At 48.0% G+C, this 11,129-nt stretch overlaps 1 protein-coding gene across 2 annotated transcripts in view; it reads right to left on the minus strand.

Moving 5' to 3' along the window:
• The window catches only part of LOC121868028 (semaphorin-5B-like), an 82,505-nt gene that overhangs the window by 71,185 nt on the left and 191 nt on the right, over positions 1–11,129 (minus strand). For both annotated transcript variants that reach the window (XM_042368274.1, XM_042368270.1), the window contains exon 1: positions 10,840–11,129. This exon is cut by the window's right edge and continues 191 nt beyond it. The gene's annotated coding sequence lies outside the window, so the exon portion shown is untranslated. The remainder of the gene's footprint in view (positions 1–10,839) is intronic.

An 11,129-nucleotide genomic window follows, 5' to 3' on the forward strand; every position in this document is an offset into this window, starting at 1 on the left:
GTGGCAGGTTGGTGTTACACGTCAAAAGCGGGTGTTGCAGGCTGGTGTAGGTCAGGAGGGGGGTGTGGTAGGTTCAGTGCAAGTTAGTTTGGAGTGGGTTGTGACAGGCTGGTGCAGGTCAGAGAGGTCGCGGCAGGTCAGGAGGGGGTGTGGTTAGGCTGGTGCAGGTCATGAGTGCCCGTCTGTTACACTCCTCAAAGCTCAGGCGACCTCTGGGCTGTTTGGTATGAGGAGGTCAGCCTGTGTGTTCAGTTTACGACGTGACAAGGAGAGAGAGAGAGAGAGAGAGAGAGAGAGAGATCATCATCGTGTCAAGCAACTCGGTGAAAGCTGAGTAGACTGCAGGGTCCTACAGCTAGGTTCCGTGAGGTCCGGATTCTGGTCTTCTGGGGTCTGGATGAGGAGGGGGGGGGGAGTCTGGGACCCGGAATCGCGTTCTCTTAAAGCCGTGAAGCCCTCGTGGTCCCTGGAAGCCCGCCATGGCCCCTGGAAGCCACTCATGGTCCCTGGAAGCCCCTTATGGCCTCTGGAAGCCCATCATGGTCCCTGGAAGCCCCCATGGCCCTAGAAGGCCCTCATGGTCTAGTGGTCCTCAGCCCTGGCAAGGTTTTACGTATTCTCGTCAGCGTCCGGGTACCATCAGTGGGTCTGGACCATTAATTTGTATGTAGTCACTGAGGCCACTTGATATGCATCTGCAGACTGGTTACCCCTCCCTCCTTTCCCCTCCTCCCGCTTTCCCCCTCCCTCCTTTCCCTCCTCCTTCTCTCTCTCTCTCTCTCTCTCTCTCTCTCTCTCTCTCTCTCTCTCTCTCCCTCCTTCTCTCTCTCTCCGTCCTTCTCGCTCTCTCTTTCTCCTCCTCCTTCTCTCCTCCTCCATCTCCTTCCTCCTCTCCCCCTCCCTCCCTCCTTGTATGTTATTAATGTATTTATTATTTGTTTTATTTCTCTGTTTATTCTCTCGTCTCTGTTAGCTCCTCTGTTTATTTATTTGTGTTTTCTTTCTGTCTTTCGGTTTGTTTATTTGTGTTCCTTTGTTTATTCTTTCGTGTCTGTTATATACATACGCACATACATACTAATATACATATACATACATACATACAAGTTTAAAGAGCGACTTACAGTAATTCAGTTAGGATAGGTTAGGTTAGGTTAGGTTAGGTTAGGTTAGGTTAGGTATTTGTGAAGGTCAAGATGGTGATAATTATGATGAAGCTGTAATTGTTTATATCACTCCTCGGTGTAATTGACCGTTGACCAATTAAACGACTCCCAATTAGCCCTCGACTCAGCCAATGTTGTTGTTACGGATGACTTGGGGAGAGGGGGAGGGGATGTGGAGGGGGGGGGAGGGAAAGGGTGGGGGATGGGGTGTGAAGGGAGGTGCCTACTGCTTTATTTCAAGAGTGTATTCAAGGTTGGCACTCAAGGTTGACACTCGAGGGTTTGTTTACTCGAGGGTGACATTCAAGGGGTTGCTTACTAGAGGTTGGCACTCATGGGGCTACTTACTCGAGGCTAATACTCCAGTTAGTACTCACAGTCTACACATATAAGACTCAATACACATAATACATAGATAAGACGTTACAAAATACACAGACTGGTGCGATACAGTCAGCGAGGATGACCAAGAGTAGTCTGCTGCCTTTGTGGCGAGAGCGGGGCGGGGGTGCAGTGAGGAGCCCTTGTCGAGATAGGGCCGAGGGCGCGGGATGATTAACGCGACCAAAGATCTCAACATTATATAAGTGCCTTCATTTACCGTAGCAGACACAAGAACACAGTACGTGTCCTTGTACAGCCACGGAGAGGGACACATCAGGCACGATAGCATAGAAGTACGTGTCATGTCGGTGCCACAGAGAGGGGCGGGGACACCACAGGCACACCACCACAGACATAACAGTGCCAAAACCTCGTCTGTGGCGGCCAGAAAGGGGTGAGTGGACAGTAAGGACGAGGGAGCAGAGACAGATGGGGAGGAAGGCGTCTCCGTCCACAGGTGGCCGGGCAGACAGAGAGCCGGGGCGAAGACCCTACTTGTCGGACCACCGTGGGGCAGGGCGGCTATATGAGAGCCAGGGGTCCCCGTCTGAGCCCTGTGGGAGTCCAAGTTCTCGTGGGGCCCCCTGGTCACACACTGTCCGGGCCCACCACACATGACACGTACACTGGTGGAGCTGTGTGGCCGTCGTGTGTTCCGCTGTGACACGGATAAACAAGGTGGCGTGGGACTGCAGCGTCGGATAAACGGAGTCGAGAGTGGCAAGGGCGTGTACGGGCGTAACCTGTGTCGGCGCCACGCCCGCCACGCACACAACACCGCCAAATGTTGCTCTCCTTGTTGTGTCCGCCACGCACTCCACCACCACAACACCTCCAAACACACACACACACACACACACACACACACACACACACACACACACATACACACACAAAGAATCATGACCATCAAACATAAAATCACCACACAATAATTATCCTGAACCAGTCCTGCACGCTCCTGTCCATCGCGTATAAATATCACAACACAAGACTGGAGACAAGAGATAAAACTTGTCCGCCAACCCAGTACGCAGACCCCAACACAACCAATACTACCCCCACCACCTTCACTACCACCCTCTACACCAGGTAAACTCTTGAACCCTTCCACCATAAGCTGCTTTACCTCACCAAACCTCTTTAGCTTAGGGAAGAACATGGTGTTGTACCCTCAGCTGTGATCACGGTCTTCACTCCACCAAGAATCTCGAAAATTTACAACACTTCTTCCTCTTGTCCTTCGGGGGTAAGGGAACGTGTCCTCTTACTCTATAGTCTCTGTGTGGCTTAGACGTCATTTTTACCTGGAATATTGTCTCGTAGCTGAAGTCTTTGTGTAATATTTACTTCATTTTTGGGGAGAAACTTTACGTCGTGTTTTATGTGATGTCTTTATTTAGTTGTGATGTCATTTTAAGCTAGGATTATAATGTCGTAACTTAAGTGACTTCTGTGTTGTTTTGATGTCATATTTAACCAGGAATTATATATATCACAACTCTAAGTAAAAAAAACTTCCAAATACGAGATGAGAAAAAACAAAACCAACATTACTTTAGATTCCCCTCTTCTTCTAGTCAGTGTCCGGTCCCGGCTTGACAGGACTTAAACCATTGTCTGAACACGAGTGGCTTATGCTTGCCTTCGCCTTGTAAACTTCCAGCTTAATTATTGTGAAGTCGAGAAGTGAATTAACTCACAGGCGATCGATAAGGGGCATGCCACGTCCAGGGAACAGTCGAACACTTAGTTAACAACCTTGTGTGTGTGTGTGTGTGTGTGTGTGTGTGTGTGTGTGTGTGTGTGTATGTGATTGAACTTAAATACGCAGCGGGAAGTGTGTAAAGAAAACGGATAGGTCACTCTCGGACAGACCGCACCTGCCATTGAGCTGATACTATTGCTTCTAGTGATCAGTATTAGCTTAATTATGTCTTCAAGCCTCACCAAGGAGGAGTGAGTGATGCTTCCGGCCACAGCTTCTTAGATCATCACCCCGTCTACCTCCCCTCCCTCCCCCTTAGTACAATTTATTATTCCCCGTAACGATAATTTAACCATTTTGTGTACGATCTCTTGTAACTTTCAAAACAATGATCGTATCCCCTTGAGTACGATGTTATTGTACTCTGGGGGATGAGGTTATTGTACTCAAGGGGTTATATTATGATGTTTTTTTTAGTTTAATGAAGGAATGGTGGGTTTATTTAGTGTACCGTTTATTAAGAGAGATTTCCCGCCTCTTGGTTAACTTTGGTTACTCTACCTGAGACACATCTGAGAAATATAACACCACCACAACACCTAACACTACCACAACACCTAACACTACCACAACACCTAACACTACCACAACACCTAACACTACCACAACACACAAAGAAACATCACACCTCCCTCACAACACCTTCAACACCACACATCATCATCACCTCAACACATACACTACCCCCCACACAACACACGACACCATAGCCGACTTATCCCACATCTCTCCGCCCACCTTGGAGACTCCCAGCCCACATCACCATAAATAATGTGTACACCATCCCAGACACCCCAGCGGCCACCATGAATCACGAGGGAAAACACACTATCCCTCTGAGTCTTAAAGGACATGGGCAGAGGCGGGCGGGCGGGCGCGTCAAGTATATACCGGGCGTGAAATGGGCGTAGGTCAAGAAGGTTACATTACCGGGTGATAAGGCGACTTGCCACCACCAGGAGACAACTTGGGCTTGGTGATCGCCATAGACAACTTGATCCAACTCAAATGTAGCCACTTGGTTCCCCTGTCTAAACCTGACGCTCGAACGATTAAACCATATGGAGTGTGTTGTAATGTGAGTGTGTGTGTGTAGCAGTCATAATGAGCAAGATGTCTCTATAATTTGATAGGGATCGACACGCTTTAGCACTCAGAAAACAATCGTCGATTAAGTGTAAATGACGCTTGTGTGTGGGACTTGTTGCAGGCCGATAACATCTTGTCTCTGAGCCACTTGTGAGGCTGAGGAGAGCCAGGTAACACCCAGGTAAGGTACAGGTGTAGGGGCTTTGTCCTCCTGGTACACAGGTGGAGGGAGTCACTACACAGGTAAGGTACAAGCAGAGGCGGCCACTCCCCCTGCCGCGGGCCACAGTGGTCCACCTTCAGCGTGGAGGAGTAGGTATCGCCAGTGGGCCGCCGGAGGTAATGGGTCGTTAATGACCACTGGCAAACACCCCGGTACACGACCTGCCAGAAAAACGCGTCCACTTTCATGCCGGGAATTGTTGTAAATGTCGGTTGAGGTGAATGGAGGTCTATGTCTTCATCAACAACACAACCTACTCGGAAATTCATCCCCGTCCAGCGACTTAATTCCATCTTTTGTTTAGAAAATATCCCAAACTTTTATTCTTCCTCAACCAACGAGACCAGACTTGAGTGTACCCTAACAAATAGTGTAGATCCTGCCACACCTTAACAACACCTGGGTATTTGGGGGGTGTATTACACGTCAACAGGACACTCGGGTGCTGAGGTGCGTCATCTGGCGGCAGTAAACAACATCAACACTGGTTACTGACGTCCTATGTCTGGGCACGAGTTGTTGTCATGAAGGTATGACCATTCTTGGGGGGTCAGACACTGTGTTACTCGCCGTGATTTAAGGGGTTGTATCTGGGGTTATATTAGGGGTTTTCAGGGGTTATATCTGGGGTTTAGTGAGGGTATATAGTAACTTTTGGAACCTTTTTGTATGTGTGTGTGTGAGAGAGAGAGAGAGCAAATATATCTCCTGATGGGGGCGTTGGGTGACAAAAGCGACAACGAGGAGAGCACCTTACGGATGAGAACGCGGAGGAGGAGGAAGAGCAACCTGGAGGAGGAGCACTCGGTAAAGGTGTTTAGGTCCGGTGTGTGTTCGGCGGGGCGGCGACCTTGAGGCTTGAGGCGGTATTTGTAAACAACACTTGTGCCCCGAGACGCCAAGAGTGGTTACCGTGCACCTGGGAGAATAAACCCCATATTTCACCCGATTATTGTCCTGGGAGAGAATTTTACCGCCATCTAGAGATTAATGTGACAGGAAATGTTTGTTTTGTGAGTTAATGGGACAGGTAGAGTGTACACGTGGCCTAGAAAATACTAAATAAGGATGACGATTTACTATGGCGCCGGTGAATATAATCGTCCATTCCTCCTGAACTGTTTGTATACATTTGGATCCTCCTCTTCCTCCTCCTCCTTGTTTTATTATGGGGTATCGTATCTCTCACGTCTACCTTCCAACATTGTGTGGAGGGTGTGGAGGGAGTGGAGGGAGTGGAGTCCTTCTTCCCTCTTTCATTCTATGGTCTTGGCCGACATCCTACATCCACTCCACACCTCCCCCCTACCGCCCTCTACACCTCTTTAAATATCCCCCTTTCTTCACCCCTTACCTCTACCTCACACCCCTTCCTCCCCCCTCGACCTACACTCGCTGCCATCTGGAGTAACTTTGTCCTTCTCAGTAAAAGTGTTGCAGAGTTGTTGTTGTTGTCGTGAGTATTGCGAGTGTTGCGTTGGTTTGTCGTCGCTCCTAAGTGTTCTTAAAAGTTCAGCTGGCGCCTCACTTCTTGGAGTCATACTCTAGGTGTTTAGTTGTTCATTAAATATCTACAGTCGTCGATAGATAGATAGATAGATAGATAGATAGATAGATACGACCTTCCCTCCTACGACCCTTCCTTATAACTTATCTTCCTCACCCCCTACAACCCCCTCCCTCTTCCCCCCACCTCCTACGACTCTTTTACCTTGACCACCCCTTACGATTACCCTTACTAACTTCCTACTACTACTACGACCCTCTCTCCCCTCCTCCCCTACTAACCCCTCTCCCCTCCTCACGACCCTCCCCTCTCCCCTTCCTCCCCTACATGGTGTTGCTCTTGACCCCACACTACAGGTAGGTCTGGTTATGGCGTTATAATTACCTTTAATAATACCTGTACATCTTGATCTAAACCTTCAGAGTCTATTGAGTTTTTACTGTTAGGTGGACCAGGTGTGTGTGTTGTTGTTGTTGTTGTGTTATTATTATTATTTCTTCTTCCCTAACCTAACCTCACCTCTACTCAGTACCTCACCTCTACTCAGTACCTCACCTCTACTCAGTACCTCACCTCTACTCAGTACCTCACCTCTACTCAGTACCTCACCTCTACTCAGTACCTCACCTCTACTCAGTACCTCACCTCTACTCAGTACCTCACCTCTACTCACACCTTAGAGTCACTAAACAATTCTTACGTCATTTTTAACCCCCTCTCCCTCACCTAAGGCACTTGAGATATGCAGGAGAGCTGGTCCAGGAAACGGCTCAGAAATTCCACTTAAAATTGTAGTAATTCATTTTCAATTAGTTGGAAGAAGAGACGAATGTAGAGGTGTTTTAGGGGTATGGTCTGGGTTTAACAGGGTGAGGGGTTTAGTGGTTTAGTGTGAGGGGTTTAGTGGTTTAGTGTGAGGGTTTCTGGGGTTGAGTCTTGTGTTTACAGCCGATGTCGTTAAGTTAGTGGGAAGTTCAACAAATCTAGCGAAATGTCATCCTCTGTCGAGCAACTTTTTTGTGTTGAGTTGAGTATTATTTTTTAAGATATTGTTACTGGGTTGAGTTAGGTTGAGTTAGATTTGGTTAGGTTAGCGTTAGGTTATGTTAGATAAGGTTAACGTTACGGTGGTTAATCCTGGGGTTTTACAAGCTGTGGGGGGCTAGTCCTCAGGTGATGCTCTAACTCTAAACAGTGTATCTTTGTGAGCATTATCCAATTACCTCCTATTAGGCTTGGATGACTTAATAGGATCGGCTCTCTCTCGCACGGATCTCTACGGATAAGGTCTCATCCACCTAAACCAGTTCAGTTTTTGTGTCCTGCAGCGTCCTGTGTACCGCACGGGAGCACCACACACACGTGTAAACTATCTGTCACCGTCTAATGAGCCACTACCAGGTGTATCACAGGTGAGTCGTCGAGGAGGTGGAGGGATGCATCTCTGTCTGGGTACGTATTGGGTTAGGTTGGTGTTGGTTTGGTTAGGTTAGGTCACGTCCAAGCCGAAGTTGAAGCATCGTGGGAGTCATTTTGGCACATCCACGCTAATGTGGGCACGACGAGTGCTGATTGGTCAATACTTACCATGACGTCTGGTTCTCCTCTTCCTTCGAGTGTTGACCTTCCGGCCTAACACAACCTAAACTTTATAGTGTAGGGAACCCCTGAAGACTCCGTGGCAGGCAGGGGCCAGTCAGCGCGCGCACACACACACACACACACACACACACACACACACACACACAGCTTTCCTTTGGCCGGGGTGAAAGCTTCAACACTCAGCTAACGGCCGACTCTCAGCAAGTACTCGTAGCTGCCTTAGCTCAACGAGGACGGCTTGAGGTTACGTTTGGCTCCCTCAAGGCGCCGGCCAACTTATTCTTTAGGGTACTGAAGGGCCACTCGAGGACGGGTGGAACCACTTAAGGGACTGCTCGACAAATCAATTCAAGGCTGCATCATTTAAACCAGAACCAGAGGCCTTAGGGCAGGGCTGGTCGGTGGGGTGCGCCTCGTACAACCACAGCCACCGCTACCAACTTGTCTTCCTCGACTTAACTGAAGACAAGTGTTTTCACGACGCACGCGATTGTCTTTACGGATTGATCACGTGACGTAACGCCGTCAGAACCAATCAGGTAAAGTGACGTCACCGCGAGAGCCAATCAGATACGTTAAAGCTGGCAAAGTTAGGATTGTTAGAGAGAAATAATGGCGTCTTGGCCCACATATCTGTTGTCTACAGTGGCACGTCAGTCAGTGGTCCATATACAGTCTCCCTCGTCAGCCCAGAGGAGACCTGAGGGAGAACTGCAGTGGGCGGAGACTGACAGAGACACGGAGGTAGTGATCCATCACACTATACCACAGGTTGAGTGACGTAAAGGTGTGTGTGTGTGTGTGTGTGTGTGTGTGTGTGTGTGTGTGTGTGTGTGACAGGTGAAACAGGTGTGAGGTGAGGTCGTGCTGTTCCCTGAGTATTCGTTATTATCTCTGTACCTGGTGTCTGTACCGCCTTTGTTATCCTCAACTACATAAAGATAATTAATCTCTTTGTACTACAGCGTGGCCAATGTCTCTCCCTCAAGGTCCTGTTACATATTGATCACCTGAACTTTACACTAAAGAATATATAACCTTGGTTGAACCTGTAGTGTGTCGGCTATAATATAACAGGAATATACTCCCAGCTCTCAGGCCCCATCTCCTGCCAGCAAACTCTCTCGTAAAGTGAGTGTCAGTAAGCGTGGGTCTCGCCTAAACTAACTTAACCTAACCTGACCTAACCCAACAGGAGGTCGTGGTTCTTGTCTCAGGTGTCTGGCCTACACCTCTACTACGACGTGTGAAGCTTCCCAGGTGACTAACGAAGCCAGTCAGTCAGTACCAGGTGTTGTGTACAGTACTCGCTCCCCGCAAAAAAAAGTATCTATACGGTTTTGTGTTAAACAATATGACAACGGACGAAGGATTTTGACAACCCTACCGAGACAACAGTGTTCATTCTCAAATTCATGGGACCTCTCAGTGAAGATAGTTTCTGGAGTGAGTGTTTATACCGCGACAGTCAGAATGTGTTCACGATGTTCATTTGTTTCTTCTTGTAAACATACACTGAGGTGAGGAGGCTGGAGCTATAGTTACAGTGTTTATTTGTTTATTATAATGTACTGACAAAGCTTTATAGAGACGATCACTTGGGTACACCACACACACACACACACACACACACACACACACACACACACACACACACACACACTGCTCCAGCGTATAATCACCAAGGGTAACTAAGAAAGGCCGCCTCGCTACACCCCCCCACCCCCAAGTAGGTCATTGTCAGCAGGCGTCTGTGTTGTACATTAAACTGTGCACTTGAGTTTCTTCCCAACACATGTGAACATTTTACAGTGAACATCTTGGACGAGGAGGAAGGGGAGGCGGGAGGAAGGGAGGGAGAGGAGGGAGAGAAGATTGACCTTTTGGGAACATTGTTATCTCTCTCTTGAATACATTTCTCGTGACAAGTTCATCGCTTACTCCAGTATGTCAGGGTGTGTGTGTGTGTGTGTGTGTGTGTATAATGGTTATAGACAGTAGTTGTGTGTGTTGTAAGGTTAGTGGTGTCGCAGCGATAATTCCAGTATATTTGTGATTTATTTATCGATATTTAGAACTGATGCGTACTAAGGGTCAGTTATGAAGATGGATACAGTGCAACTCTTGAGTGAATATCCCCAGTTGTAACCTAACCTAACCATATTAAGATAACAAATGACGTCTTAAATGAAAAGTATTTATTCCTGATAAACTCCATTACGTTTTAAGTCTTAATGGCAATATTATCACTAAAACAGTGTAGGTAACGTGATACAGCCAGCACCTCCAAGAAAGGATCAGTGTTGCCTCACCTGCTGCAGGAACACAAGGGTCGCACCTCGGCACCTGCTGGAGCTGGGCGGCCCTCGGGGGACACCTACCTGATGGAGAGTCTTTGGTCTATACTACATATGTACATGTGTGTGTGTGTGTGTGAGGCATGGTACTACTACACCACTAGACGGATAAATTATGAGATGTTTTTTAGTTTAACACCTTCATTGGCAAAGCTTAGGAGAGAGAGAGAGAGAGAGAGAGAGAGAGAGAGAGAGAGAGAGAGAGAGAGAGAGAGCCATTCCAAGAAGCGAGGGAGGCAGTTTCTTAAAAATTATGGTTTATGAGACAGCGGGACAGGTAGGCAACAGCGGTGGGAACTCTTAAGTGTAACCACAGATAAGAACTTAATTGTAAACACTGTGGAGGCTGGCGGGGTGAACGCCACCCACTCTAGGCGCTGCCTTAAGAGGCACGTCAGGAAATCCCAGACCAAAACACGGAGAGAAAATTTTATTCTCATTGTTTTTTACTTGGTAATCTTGCCAGACCAAAACACCAAGAACTTCATCAGAAGAAAAATTACCTGAGGCCTCTAGCTACCCGCCGGACGACCCTCCCTCCTACACCGCCTCCCTCACACCTTCAGCGTCACCAAATGTAGATGGACTTTAAACCCATTGAGTGAAAACTCTCCCTCTTGTATGGGTCGACCTTTAACACTGTATAACAACATCAAACACCGCTCAGAAAACAACTGGTATTAACCCAATCACCTTCAGTTATCGGGTTAATTAATTATACGTCACATTAAATAGTCACTTACCGTGTGTAGGGGCTTTAAATCGTGGCCAGGGCGTGGCGATGGTGGCGCGAGAGGCGTTATCCTGGCTAGGGAGGCAAGTGTCAGCCCTCACCACCACACTTGCTTCACTCCTGCAGCAAGACACCCGTATGGGCCTCTCGGTAGCTTCACGCAGGTTGTATACAAACAATTCGAATGATATGTAACTTTTTCTCACCGCCAGACAGACGTACACACACGACAACAATCTCTAAATCTGATCTTTTTGGGGGTGTCCAGTGGTCGCGCACCTGTCCTATGTCATCTTCAAA

Source organism: Homarus americanus, unplaced genomic scaffold, assembly GCF_018991925.1.
Source record: "Homarus americanus isolate GMGI-L3 unplaced genomic scaffold, GMGI_Hamer_2.0 scaffold37032, whole genome shotgun sequence".
Lineage (NCBI taxonomy): Eukaryota > Metazoa > Arthropoda > Malacostraca > Decapoda > Nephropidae > Homarus > Homarus americanus.